Genomic DNA, 12,092 nt, shown 5'->3' with positions numbered 1-12,092 from the left:
ATGCCATGTGTGCATTTTCACAATTTTACTGGCAGGCTACTATTGCTATATATAATTGTATCGCTTATAATGTCTGCGACACACAACAACATATTAGACTGGTGCTGTTTTTGTACGAGCCAGCTAAAATAATTCCCAAAACAATGCATTCTCAAGGTAAACAACATTCCAGGAGCATGTGAATTGAAAAACGGCAGTAACTATATATAGGGCAAATTAATCTGCACTGTTTGCTGTGCTGAATGTGCGGTATGGAATGGAGCAAAGCATTTTGGCCTATTCCTGACCATATTAAAAAAAGTTGTATGCACCAGTAAAACAATTGAGACAATTTGTTATGGAACCATTGTTAAAGATGCAGGACACACTGTTTTGCTAATAAACCATTACATTCTTTTACATGTGACACTTTAACAAACAATCATAATCCATGTATAACCTTAAAAAGCTGGTTTGCACTACTTTTGGCACTTATGAAATTAAGTGATTTTTTTTCTAAAGAATATACTTAGATTTCACATGTTTGTTCAAAATCACAACGTTTTTTGCTGTTTTACAAAATGGCAAACAATGGTTACATTTATTTGTCAATATCTAAGCTCAAAATCTTAACTCGAGAGCCTAGCTTGTGTTTGAAATTCATGCAGGAAACCAGGAGGAGCTGGCCTAGCTGAAAATATCTTCTGTAATGCAACTTCTGTCCTTGGAGCAAAGTCATGCAAAATTTTACATCTGCAAAAGCTTGTGGAATTTCCTAATGTTTTCAGATTTTGTGATTTTATTAATTTCATTGGCGGAATTTTCTTTTAGCAGAGGCCTACTTTTGGTATAAACACAGCAAAAAACATGACATATTTTCGCCTATGTTATTACCTAATTCAAAGACTGCATTATTTCTCAATACAGCAACAAAGCAGCAAAAGGTGATGCAAATAGAATTGCCCTGATTTTTCCCTCAAGTGCAAACTTTCTGCACTGTGGTTCAACAGAACACAGTAATAATAATTTTGAAGAATAAGATACAACTGTGGTATTTGAAGGCAGAAATTTAGAAGAGTAATATGAATGAAGAAGTGGACATTAACATCCATGGGACTGAGATACGGAGGCAGGACAAAGAACATATGTAAAAAGTGTCCACAGTACATATTTACAGAGAACGTATACAGGAGGAGATAGTTACAGACAAAGGGGACACTAAAACATATTCACAGAAAAAAACAATCACTAGTGCACATTTACAGAGATAGTCACAAGGCTAATTACAGACAAAGGAGACATTAGCACATGCTGAAATACAGAGAAATGAGACACTGGCGCATGTCTATAGAGAAAACAGAACCCAGTATATATTTACAGACAAAAGATTAAATAAATAGTACATATTTACAGAGACAGTAGACACCAGTACATATGTCTAGAGAAGATAGAAACGGTATATTTACTTACACAGTTAATCCAGTACACACTTACCGATATATTAGATGTCAGTATCTATTTATAGAGAAAATAGAAAGTAGAACGTATTTACAGACAAAAGGCAAACCAAGACATACCTATGGAGACATTAGACACCGGCGGCTTTTTATAGAGAAAATAGAAATCACTACATAATAACAGACAAAGTAGAAACACTGAACTCTTACCGAGAAATCGGACACCAGTACATATTTATATATATCAGAAAGAAACCAGTACATAGTTACAAGCAAGGTAGAAATAAGTGCATACTTAAAAAGAAATGTAACACCATTACATGCCTATGCAGAAATTGAAAATAGAAACCACTACACATTTACAGTCAAAAGATAAATTAGTACATGTGTACAGACAAATGAGACGCTAGTGCCTATTTATGGAGAAAATAGAAACCAGCACATAATAACAGACCGAGTAGAAACCAGTTCATACTTACAGTCAAACTGAACACCAGGACATATTTACAAAGAAAATACAAATAATATACATTTACAGACAAAAGACAAACCAAGGCATACTTACGGACACATTAGACACCAGCGCCTATTTATAGAGAAAATGAAAACTACTACATAATAAAAAAGTAGAAACCACTAAATACTTACAGAGAAATTGGACGCCAGTACATATTGATATACAAAAAAGGTATCAGTGCGCAATTACAGTCAAGGTAGAAAGCAGTACATTCCTACACTAAAACATTTTCACCACCACATATGTTTGAAGAAAATAGAAACCACAACACATTTACAGACAAAAGATAAACCAATACACTTGAACAGAGAAACTTGACGCTGTTACCTATTTATAGAGACAATAGAAACCAGTTGGTGCTTACAGTGAAATTGAAAACCTGTACATATTTACAGAAAAAAAAGACAGACAGATACATAATTAGAGGCAAAGAAGAAACCAGTACATACTTACAAATAAATTAAACACAAGTGCATATTTATATATGAACTAGAAACCAGTGCATAAAAGTACATATTTACAGACAAAAGACAGCCCAATACATACTTACAGAAAAATTAGACACCAGTACATATTTCTAGGGAAATAGAACCCAAAACGTATTTACAGAAGGCAAACCAGTACTTATTTACAATTAAAGTAGACACAGTACCTATTTATAGAGAAAATAGAAACGGGTACATAATAGCACATATTTACATACAAAAGACAAACCAGTGCATACTTACCGAGAAATTAGGCTCAATACATATTTCTAGGGATATATAACCCAGCACATATTTACAGAACCCAAACCAGTACTTATTTACAATTAAATTAGACACTGTACCAATTGATATAGAAAATAGAAACCAGTACATAATAGCACATATTTCCGTACAAAAGACAAACCAGTTCATACTTACAGAGACATTAAACTCACTATATATTTATAAAGACAATAGGAACAGTGCATATTGACAAACAGAAGACAAATCAGAAAATATTTACAGAAAAATTAGACATTGGTACCTATTTGTAGAGAAAATAGACACCAGTACATATTTACAGCCAAAAGAAGAACTAGTACATACTTACAGATAAATTAGGCACACTACATATTTCTAGGGAAAGAGAGACCAGTGCATATTGACAGACAAAAGACACAAAAGTATATACTTACAGATACATTGATACTAGAACACACTTATATAAAACCAGAAACCAGAACATAATAGTACATATTTACATACAAAAGATAGCCCAGTACATATTTACAAAGAAATTAGACATCACTACATATTTCTAGAGAAACAGAACCTTTAACATACAGAAGACAAGCCAGTACTTAGTTACAATTAAATTAGACACAATACCCATTTATATAGAAAATAGAAACCAGTACATAATAGCACATATTTACATACAAAAGACAAACCAGTTCATATTTACAGCTATATTAGGCACACTACATTTTTCTAGGGAAACAAAAAACAGTGCATATTTACAGACAAAAGACCAAAAGTACAAACTTACAGATAAATTGACACTAGCTCATATTTATAGAAAAACGGAAACCAGTACATAATAGTACATATTATATGCAATAGACAAACCAATACATACCTACTGAGAAATTAGACACCAGTACATATTTCTAGGGAAACAGAAACCAGAACATATTTGCAGAAGACAAACCAGTACTTTTTTACAGTTAAATTAGACACTGTTACCTATTCATAGAGAAAATAGAAAACCAGTACATAGTAGTACATATGTACATGCCAAATACAAACCAGTACATACTTACAGAGAAATTACACATAGTGCATGTTTATAAAGAAAAGAGGAGCCATACATATTTACAAATATAAGTGAAATCGGAACATACTTACAGATAAATTAGATATCGGTACCTATCTTTCGTGAAAACTGAAACCAGTAAATAATTACAGACAAAGGACAAACAAGTACATACTTACAGATACATTAACACCAGTTCATATTTATAGAGAATATAGAAACCAGCACATGATAGTACATATTTACAAACACAAGTCAAACCAATACATTACCAGAAAAATGTGATACAGTACGTAGTTATAGAGGCAATAAAAGCCAGTACATAATTATAGACAAAAGATAAACTAGTACATACTTAACCAGAAACTAGACACCAGGAGATATTTATGGAGAAAAGATAAACCTGTACATACTTAAACAGAAGCTAGACACCAGGACATATTTATAGAGAAAAATAGAAACACATTTTTACAGATAAAAAAACAAACCAGAACATAATTTACAGATACATTAGACACAGGTAACTATTTATAGAGAAAACAGACAAAATACATATTTACAAGTAAAGGACAAACCACTGTACATATTTTAGACTCCAGTACCTATTTATAGAGAAAATAGAAACCATTGCAGATTTACAGAAAAAAAGTCAAACCACTAACAGAAATAAATTGGGAACCAGTACATATTTATGGAGCAAATGTGCGCTAGTACAGAGAAAGTCACTATATATTTTTTTTAAAACAGACACTAGTGAGGGGCAGGATATTATCTTATGTTATCAACATTGTACACTCTAAAGCTAGGATTTGGTTTGGCCTCGTAGCGCTGTGTGCTCTCTGGAGTTCACATTTCCACGCAGATCCGGGCTTTTTTTGACAGAGTATATTGCTGGGTCGGGCTTAGTAGGAGACATTCTTTAACTTTTTGGGTGTGTTGGGTGGTGGGTGCATTGGTGTGCAATGTGTGCTCTGCTTGTTGGTGGTGGTGATTTCTATGACCGTGGGATGTTTTTTTCTTACCTATGGTGGTTGCTCAGTGCCTGGATGGTAACCATTGGTGTCATCATGGTGTTTTGCAAGGAGTGTTGTTAGTTACTGTGTAATGTATTGGGCAAGGCTATTTTTGGTGTGTTTCCTTTGTGTGACAATTGTGTGCGAGTTTGCTTCATATTTCTTATTTACTGTTTAGAAGGAGAAAAAGCTCCACCCTCTTTGTTGCCTATTAGGGGTGTTGGTTGGGTGGTTGCTTGGTGTATTTGTATCTGGTGTGTTATGCAGTGAGTCTAGCAAGTAGGCATTACTATGTTAGTTTGCAGTTGTGTTACAGGTTTCGGCATGCATTAGAGATGCCTGGGAGGTTTCTCTGCTGCTGGTACTGGTAATACGCAGGAGTCTCTATTTACACCATCAATAACATCAGTCTTATTTTCAAAGGTGTGCAAGATTACACACCAGCATACATTAGCAAGAAAGGGACCATAAATATACATTTATGATGAAGGTAGAGATCAGTGCATGTTTACAGAGACATTGGACGTCAGTACACACCTAAACTGACCAGAGACCCCAGAATACAATTAATGGCCCGACTCACAGATGTTTTTTGTGCACCTAAGTGCAATTTAGCCGTGCAAAAAAAAACCCACCATCATTTCAGAGTGCAAATTTTGACGGATGGAATGAGGAACTTTAGGACTTTGCCCTTGTAAATGGGATTTACTGCTTTGGAAATGTTTTCAGGACAGTGAACAAACTGATGCAAACGATTACCAGGGGCGTTCTTGGTGGGTCAGTCTATAAAGGCCGGTGAACACACTCACACTTTCAAGCTTGTAGGATTAACCAACAATTTTCAGGTTTTTTTTCCCTCCATAGTCACTCTTATAAATGTACTCCTGTTAAGAACAGGAGTAAATGCACTTTCGCTGTTTGAATAAGGAAGTAACATCCCCAAATGTAATTAGGGAGTATAGACCTGTTTTCTCCAGGCATTCTCTTCAACTCCATGAACATTTAGAACATTTTTTTACAATTAGGAAAGAATGTAATAAATGTTTCTAAGTGCAAATTGACGTTTGCATCATATTTCAGCATGTGGAAATGAACACCTTTTACATTGTGTTACCTTCTGGCGCAAGTGAAGATTCTCGTGGGTATTCTAGGAAACCTTAGTGAATTACCAAAACTGTACATTTTCTCCAACGGTAGAAATAACCCACCAGAAGCATTTTTTTTTACAACTTTGTGAATCCTGCCCAATGACAATAGGCATAAATACATATTTACCAGGGGTGTGCAAAATTCATGTAATTTGCTTTTGCGTGATAGAGTTATCATTTTGGAAACATTACACGAAATTAAGCAAAATGCAAATCTGTCATTTATTGCTATTTCAAAGGTGAAATGCGAAGTGGACACAGGAATGCATTTTGTGCTTAAATATTAAAATCAAAAATACAGAAACTGTAAGCAACAGCCACTTGGGCTCTGGTCATTCTCTTTGTTCTCGCAGTGTAATTTTGCAAAAAAAACCAATGTGAATTATGCTGATGTAATTGAATTTTCCTAATATTACAAAGACAGTGTACATTTCGGATATTTACAGAGACAAAACCAGTAGTGCATATTTAAAGACATTCAGCATCAATACATATTTACAGAGACCATAAATAAAGGTATGTATTTACAGATAATAGAAACCTGTTCTTGTTTACAGACAATAAACACCGATGCCATGTTTACAGACACTACAGACCTAAGTACATCCTTACAGAGACAGTCAATGAAAGTAGACACATTTCCACAGCCACATTAGAAACCTTTACATGTTTACACATTCAGTACACACCAGTCAGTCCTTGCTTGTAGCTGCAGGACACACCAGCACAGCTTCACCGACGCCATGGACATCAACACGCTTCCTCTGGTAGAGGTGATATTTTGCTTTCACCTCCATCCATGTGTTTCGTGGACCCGCCCGCTGACATAAGGTGTCCCGCGGTGTCCCATGCTGCCTCACACTGCTCCGCGCTTTTTCAGCATGTATGTTGTGTCATTGGCCTGTCTCTTCTGATCCCATGGATTCCATTTTTACATACGTGTGTCCATGACTGTCCGCTGCGACATGGGGCGGAGAACCATAGGTCCTTTGCAGAACTGGCTTGGATCCCAGCTAGATTAACTAAAACTGGAATCATGGTGAGTTGCAGCAGTGAGTGCCTTCAAGGGGACACATCTTAGTTTGATGCTGGATTCTGGGCCCACCTTGGTGCTCTGGTGGAAAATCACCACTTCCTCCTGTCTAGAGCTCGCCAATGTAAGCCTCATCCATCGTACTCTATACGGTCACGGCGCGAGAGGGCCCCGGCTGCATTACTGAAATGCACTTTATCTTGGGATTTCTAAAGGATTCTCACAAGGCTGCAGGTGATTGAAAAGGCAGCCACTCCTCTGCAAGAGGGCTTTACCATGGTACCCCACTTCTGAGGAATCTTTCCTGGCCTCCTGTACCTTTAAGGCTCACATTCAAAGCCCTCTGTCAGATCTAGGTATGTTCCAGAAATATTTGGGCAAGAGTTAACCCCATGTGTTTCATCAGCCCTATAAGATAATGACCTTTCCACCAAGGTTCCCAAACAGCAGAGGGGTCGGGCATATTTTTCACTCTTCACACCTGCCTTCTGGAATTCTTTCCCTTAAGATCTCCGGCTCATTTCCTCCCATCAGCACTTTCAACATCACCTGGACACCTCTCTCTTTTCATCTCTAGATAGTACTGCCTGTCCAGGGAAGGCTTTGGTCATTATTCAGCATTGTCGTGCTAGGCCAAGGGGTAGGAGCTATGTACACACGTGCACCAAGGCAATAGATGCGTACTTTACTCCAGTGCATCTTTACAAACGCAGTGTACGTCATGTCATTCTTACAGAGCCAATAAACTACATGTTCACACATGCAACAAACACATATGTACAGATACAGTAGACACCAGTGCATTTTGACAGGTATAACACACATTAGTACATATTTGCTGATAAAATAAACACCCTTACATATTCTCAGTTGTCAGAGCACCAAATCAAAATTACAGATGCAATAAACACCAACATACAATAACAGATTCTCTAAACAGCAGTATATATTGACAGATACAGTAACCAGCAGTACATCTTTACAGGAACAATAAACTTTAGTATATAGTTATAAAGAGTATAAACACCTTTACATGTTTACAGCCGCCATAACACCAGTACAAAATTACAGATGTAATAAACACCAACATACAATAACAGATTCTCTAAACAGCAGTATATATTGACAGATACAGTAACCAGCAGTACATCTTTACAGGAACAATAAACTTTAGTATATAGTTATAAAGAGTATAAACACCTTTACATGTTTACAGCCGCCATAACACCAGTACAAAATTACAGATGTAATAAACACCAACATACAATAACAGATTCTCTAAACAGCAGTATATATTGACAGATACAGTAACCAGCAGTACAACTTTACAGGAACAATAAACTTTAGTATATAGTTATAAAGAGTATTAACACCTTTACATGTTTATAGCCACCATAACACCAATACAAAATTACAAATGTAATAAACACCAGCATGCAATAACAGATTCTATAAAAAGCAACCTGCAGTACACATTTACAAATACAGTAAACATCAGAACATATGTATAAGGACAATAATCTTTAGTACATATTTAGGAATAGTATAAACACCTTTACATGTTTACAGATGCCAGAACACAAATACACAATTACAGATGTAATAAATACAAGCATGTGATAACAGATTCTATAAACAGAACAAGGCAGTACATATTTGCAGACACAGTAAATAGCAGGACAAATTTACAGGGATGATAAACATAAGGACATACTTATAGATGTAATAAACACCAGTACATATATACAATACACCTGCCATAACACCAATACACCAGCCCATGATAAAAGATTGTATAAATAGCAGACAGCAGAAATACATGACCACCAATGCCTATTAAAGGGAACAATAAACCTAAGAACATATTTACTGATGTAATAAACACCAGTACACATTTACACCTGCCGCAACACCAATACTTATTTACAGGTCAACTAAACACCACCCCATGACAGCAGATTGTATAAATAGCAGACAGCAGAGATACATGATCCCCAATACTTAATAACAGAGGAAGACATCAATACATATTTGCCGCATATTTAGGTTTATCTGTTTATTTGGGGTGCTGTGGCACCAGACAGTTCCCTTTCAGCCCCATGCCTTTGATAAAGAATGGGAGATTTCTTGTACATCATAGGCTATGGGTTTCAGAGCGGGTATTAATGGTGTAATCACTGAGACGTACATATGAATTGGGCATCAGTTACATGTCTTGAGCTGGATTCCTGGGTGAAGTGTAATTAGTAGAGGGTGTAATGGTGGGGTTAAAGCAGGATGGGAGGCAGACAGAGCTGGACCGGGGCCACACGCAGCCGTAATCCACCCGGCAGCTTCTCGCCTGCCACAACTGGGGGCCTTCGTTCTCAAACATGGGCTTGTTTGAACAGTTCTGTTTTCAGAAGTCTCCTGAAAGGGGAGGTCCTTTGGTGGTGCTCTCAGGGATGGGGTAAGAATGTTCCACAGCCTGGGCCCTGCCCTTCCAGGAATCCATAGCCTCATGTTGTCACTTGAGCTTCAGTTGGCAGATGGATTCTACTTTGGCTGATCGGAAATTCCTGGTTGGGACAAGGGGAGGGTCGGCCCCTCTTTTTAGGCCTGCTCTTCTCCCAGTAGGCCTTGCGCATGGTGCAAATCAAGGAAATTCGAATTTAATCAGAAATTCACTAAGTGCAGTGACTGATTTTATGTTTTCTGAGGATCACTTTGTACATATGGAGTGAATGTAGCGCTTTCTTGTTCTGTTCTACTCTGTGATTATTCTCTTCAAAGTCCTACGTAATGATTAATGAAATGAAAATTGATCTTTTAAGCTGTATGTTTTATATGTATATTAACTGATATGTAATATGTTACTTTGAGGTTTTATTGCACACTTTGATGGTTAGGCAACCTAATAAAGTATTTCAACGATGATGAGTGGAGTGACTTTAATGGTGGTGGAGTGTGATTGCGTCTCGCTCAGCCCAGACCGGCACACGCTCACCCTGTCAACGGGCAGAGGTTAGGGTGGTCCTGGGAGATCCCAAATCAAGGTTTCTACTCCGTGGGTCCTCTGTTAGCGTGGCGTTTAGCTGTTTGTTGAAGGAAATATCTGCATTGAAGGTTATTCCCTGCCTCCTGTGGGTTTGTGTGGTGATAACAAGTCCAACATTATGCACCAGTGAGTCCTTATGGGAAAAATCAACACCAATATATTTATATTTAAAGTGCATTGAGTCACGGAGTGGCCCAGACATCGAGCCAGAACGCAGACACTGTTTGTTAAGCAGTGTGTGAAGTAAGAAACTTTTTTTTTGCAACTTTTCGGAAGTTCTATTGAAAATGTTGCACCTCCAGGAAGATGTGGACATATATACTTTCTAAGATTTGCACCGAAATTTGGGACGTATGATACAATTTTCGTTGCAAAGGATCAACTTGCAAAAAAGTCGACTTCATCCATTTTCTATCTTGGTTGGGTTTGAAATGAGTAAAATGTACCTTGTAACAGACAGGAAATCATTCTGCAAAGCACAAAAAACACTGTGTGAACCAAAGTAATGAAAAAAAATGGCAATTCAAAAAAACTTAATCGGCGGTCACAAAAAAAAGTCATAGATTCTTTTAGATGAGGAAGAAAAACACAATAATTGAAGTAACTTTACCACGACGGTGTAACACCTGGCAGGAAACAGCTTTTCAACAGGCACTTCATGTCAACATACAGTGTGAACATTGGTCAATCAAATAGCGCGCACCACAAACTGAATTGTGTTTGATGCTTACAGAGTAACAACTTGACTGTAGTTTACATTTTCAAAATGGTGAACTATTCCGTGGAGTAATTTTAAAAGGCTGCAAAAATTAGTAATTTTTACATTTGATCTGAATTGGCGATTGTCCGGGGACATTTTTGCACACACTTCCAGATGTTTTTTTCATACTTGCAATTTGCTTAAATATTAAAGTTTTACTTATGGGAGCACGGTAAGTGAAGAGGGATATTGGCTGGGCCGCCAAAGACGTTTTGAAAGATTAACGACACATTGCTTTTAAACATCCCTCCCTCAAAAAGTCTGTGATGCAATTTGCAAGAACAAATTAAATGTCGGAAAATGTGTCAGTTTATCGAAAAACACAATTTAAAGAACAGTATCTTTGAGACTGAAGGGTACGAGCTGTGGTTATAATATTGTTTATTGTGGGGTTTGCTTAACCCTATCACCTTCTAATTTGTTAGAGAGCGGTTTATTTACAAATAAAATAAATAAAAGCCCTTGGCCGCGTGGAGTGGGCAGAGGAAACGCGGACGTCTCCGGCTCTTTGGGGTGTTTTGTTTGTAAGGGGACACCTGATATATGCCAACCTTGTTATTTTTTGCTTTTATTTTTACCAGCTCGGTCTCAGGACATAACAAGGGCCGGAAGGGGGGCGTTAGCAGAACAAACTTTGCCCCCCACCCGCGGGGGCGGCCGGGCCCGGCCGACACGTCCACCCTGGGCCTGTAATTGCGATCTGGAGACAGGAAGCGCCGAGTGGCTTTTCTCTAATGATTTTCCCGAGCCCGCGCCAATTAGGGCTAATTAACGAAAAACAACAGAAAATGAACCCTCTCTGAAACCAAGGCTCCTACCCGCGGTTAACCATTTTCCTGCCCCACATCAGGGGCTGGGAATGGACCCGGGGGTTCGGGGGTGGAGGGGGGGGGGGGGGGCGCTGCGGGGAAGATTGCAACTTTCTCTGAGATGCAAAAAGGTACATTTGAGACTAGAACAGTAACCGACCCCGGACCCTCTGAATCTGTTTAAGTGAACACATCCCCCGGAAATTGTATGTTTAGTGCTCCGAGTCATCTGGACAATGTCTTTGTCGCCAATATTTTGTTTTCTTGCAAATGTTCTTTCTTTCTTTCTTTCTTTCTTTCTCTCTCTCTCTCTCTTTCTTTCTTTATTTCTTTCTCTCTTTCTCTCTCTGTTTCTTTCTTTCTTTCTTTCTCTCTTTCTTTCTTTCTCTCTCTCTCGCTCTCTCTCTCTCCCTCTCTCTCTCTCTCTTTCTTTCTGCTTCCTTTCCATTTGTTCCTATATTTACTCGCTCCATCTTCCTCTGTTGATCTTTCCGTTTTTGCTTACTTGTTTATCTGCAAAGCTCCTTCAGTACAGTTCTCTTCCGTCTTGTTTCAGA

The sequence above is a fragment of the Lissotriton vulgaris genome, chromosome 11, assembly GCF_964263255.1.
Source record: "Lissotriton vulgaris chromosome 11, aLisVul1.2, whole genome shotgun sequence".
Classification (NCBI taxonomy): Eukaryota; Metazoa; Chordata; class Amphibia; order Caudata; family Salamandridae; genus Lissotriton; species Lissotriton vulgaris.
The sequence above is the reverse complement of the archived record's forward strand: the minus strand, read 5'-3'. Positions refer to the sequence as shown.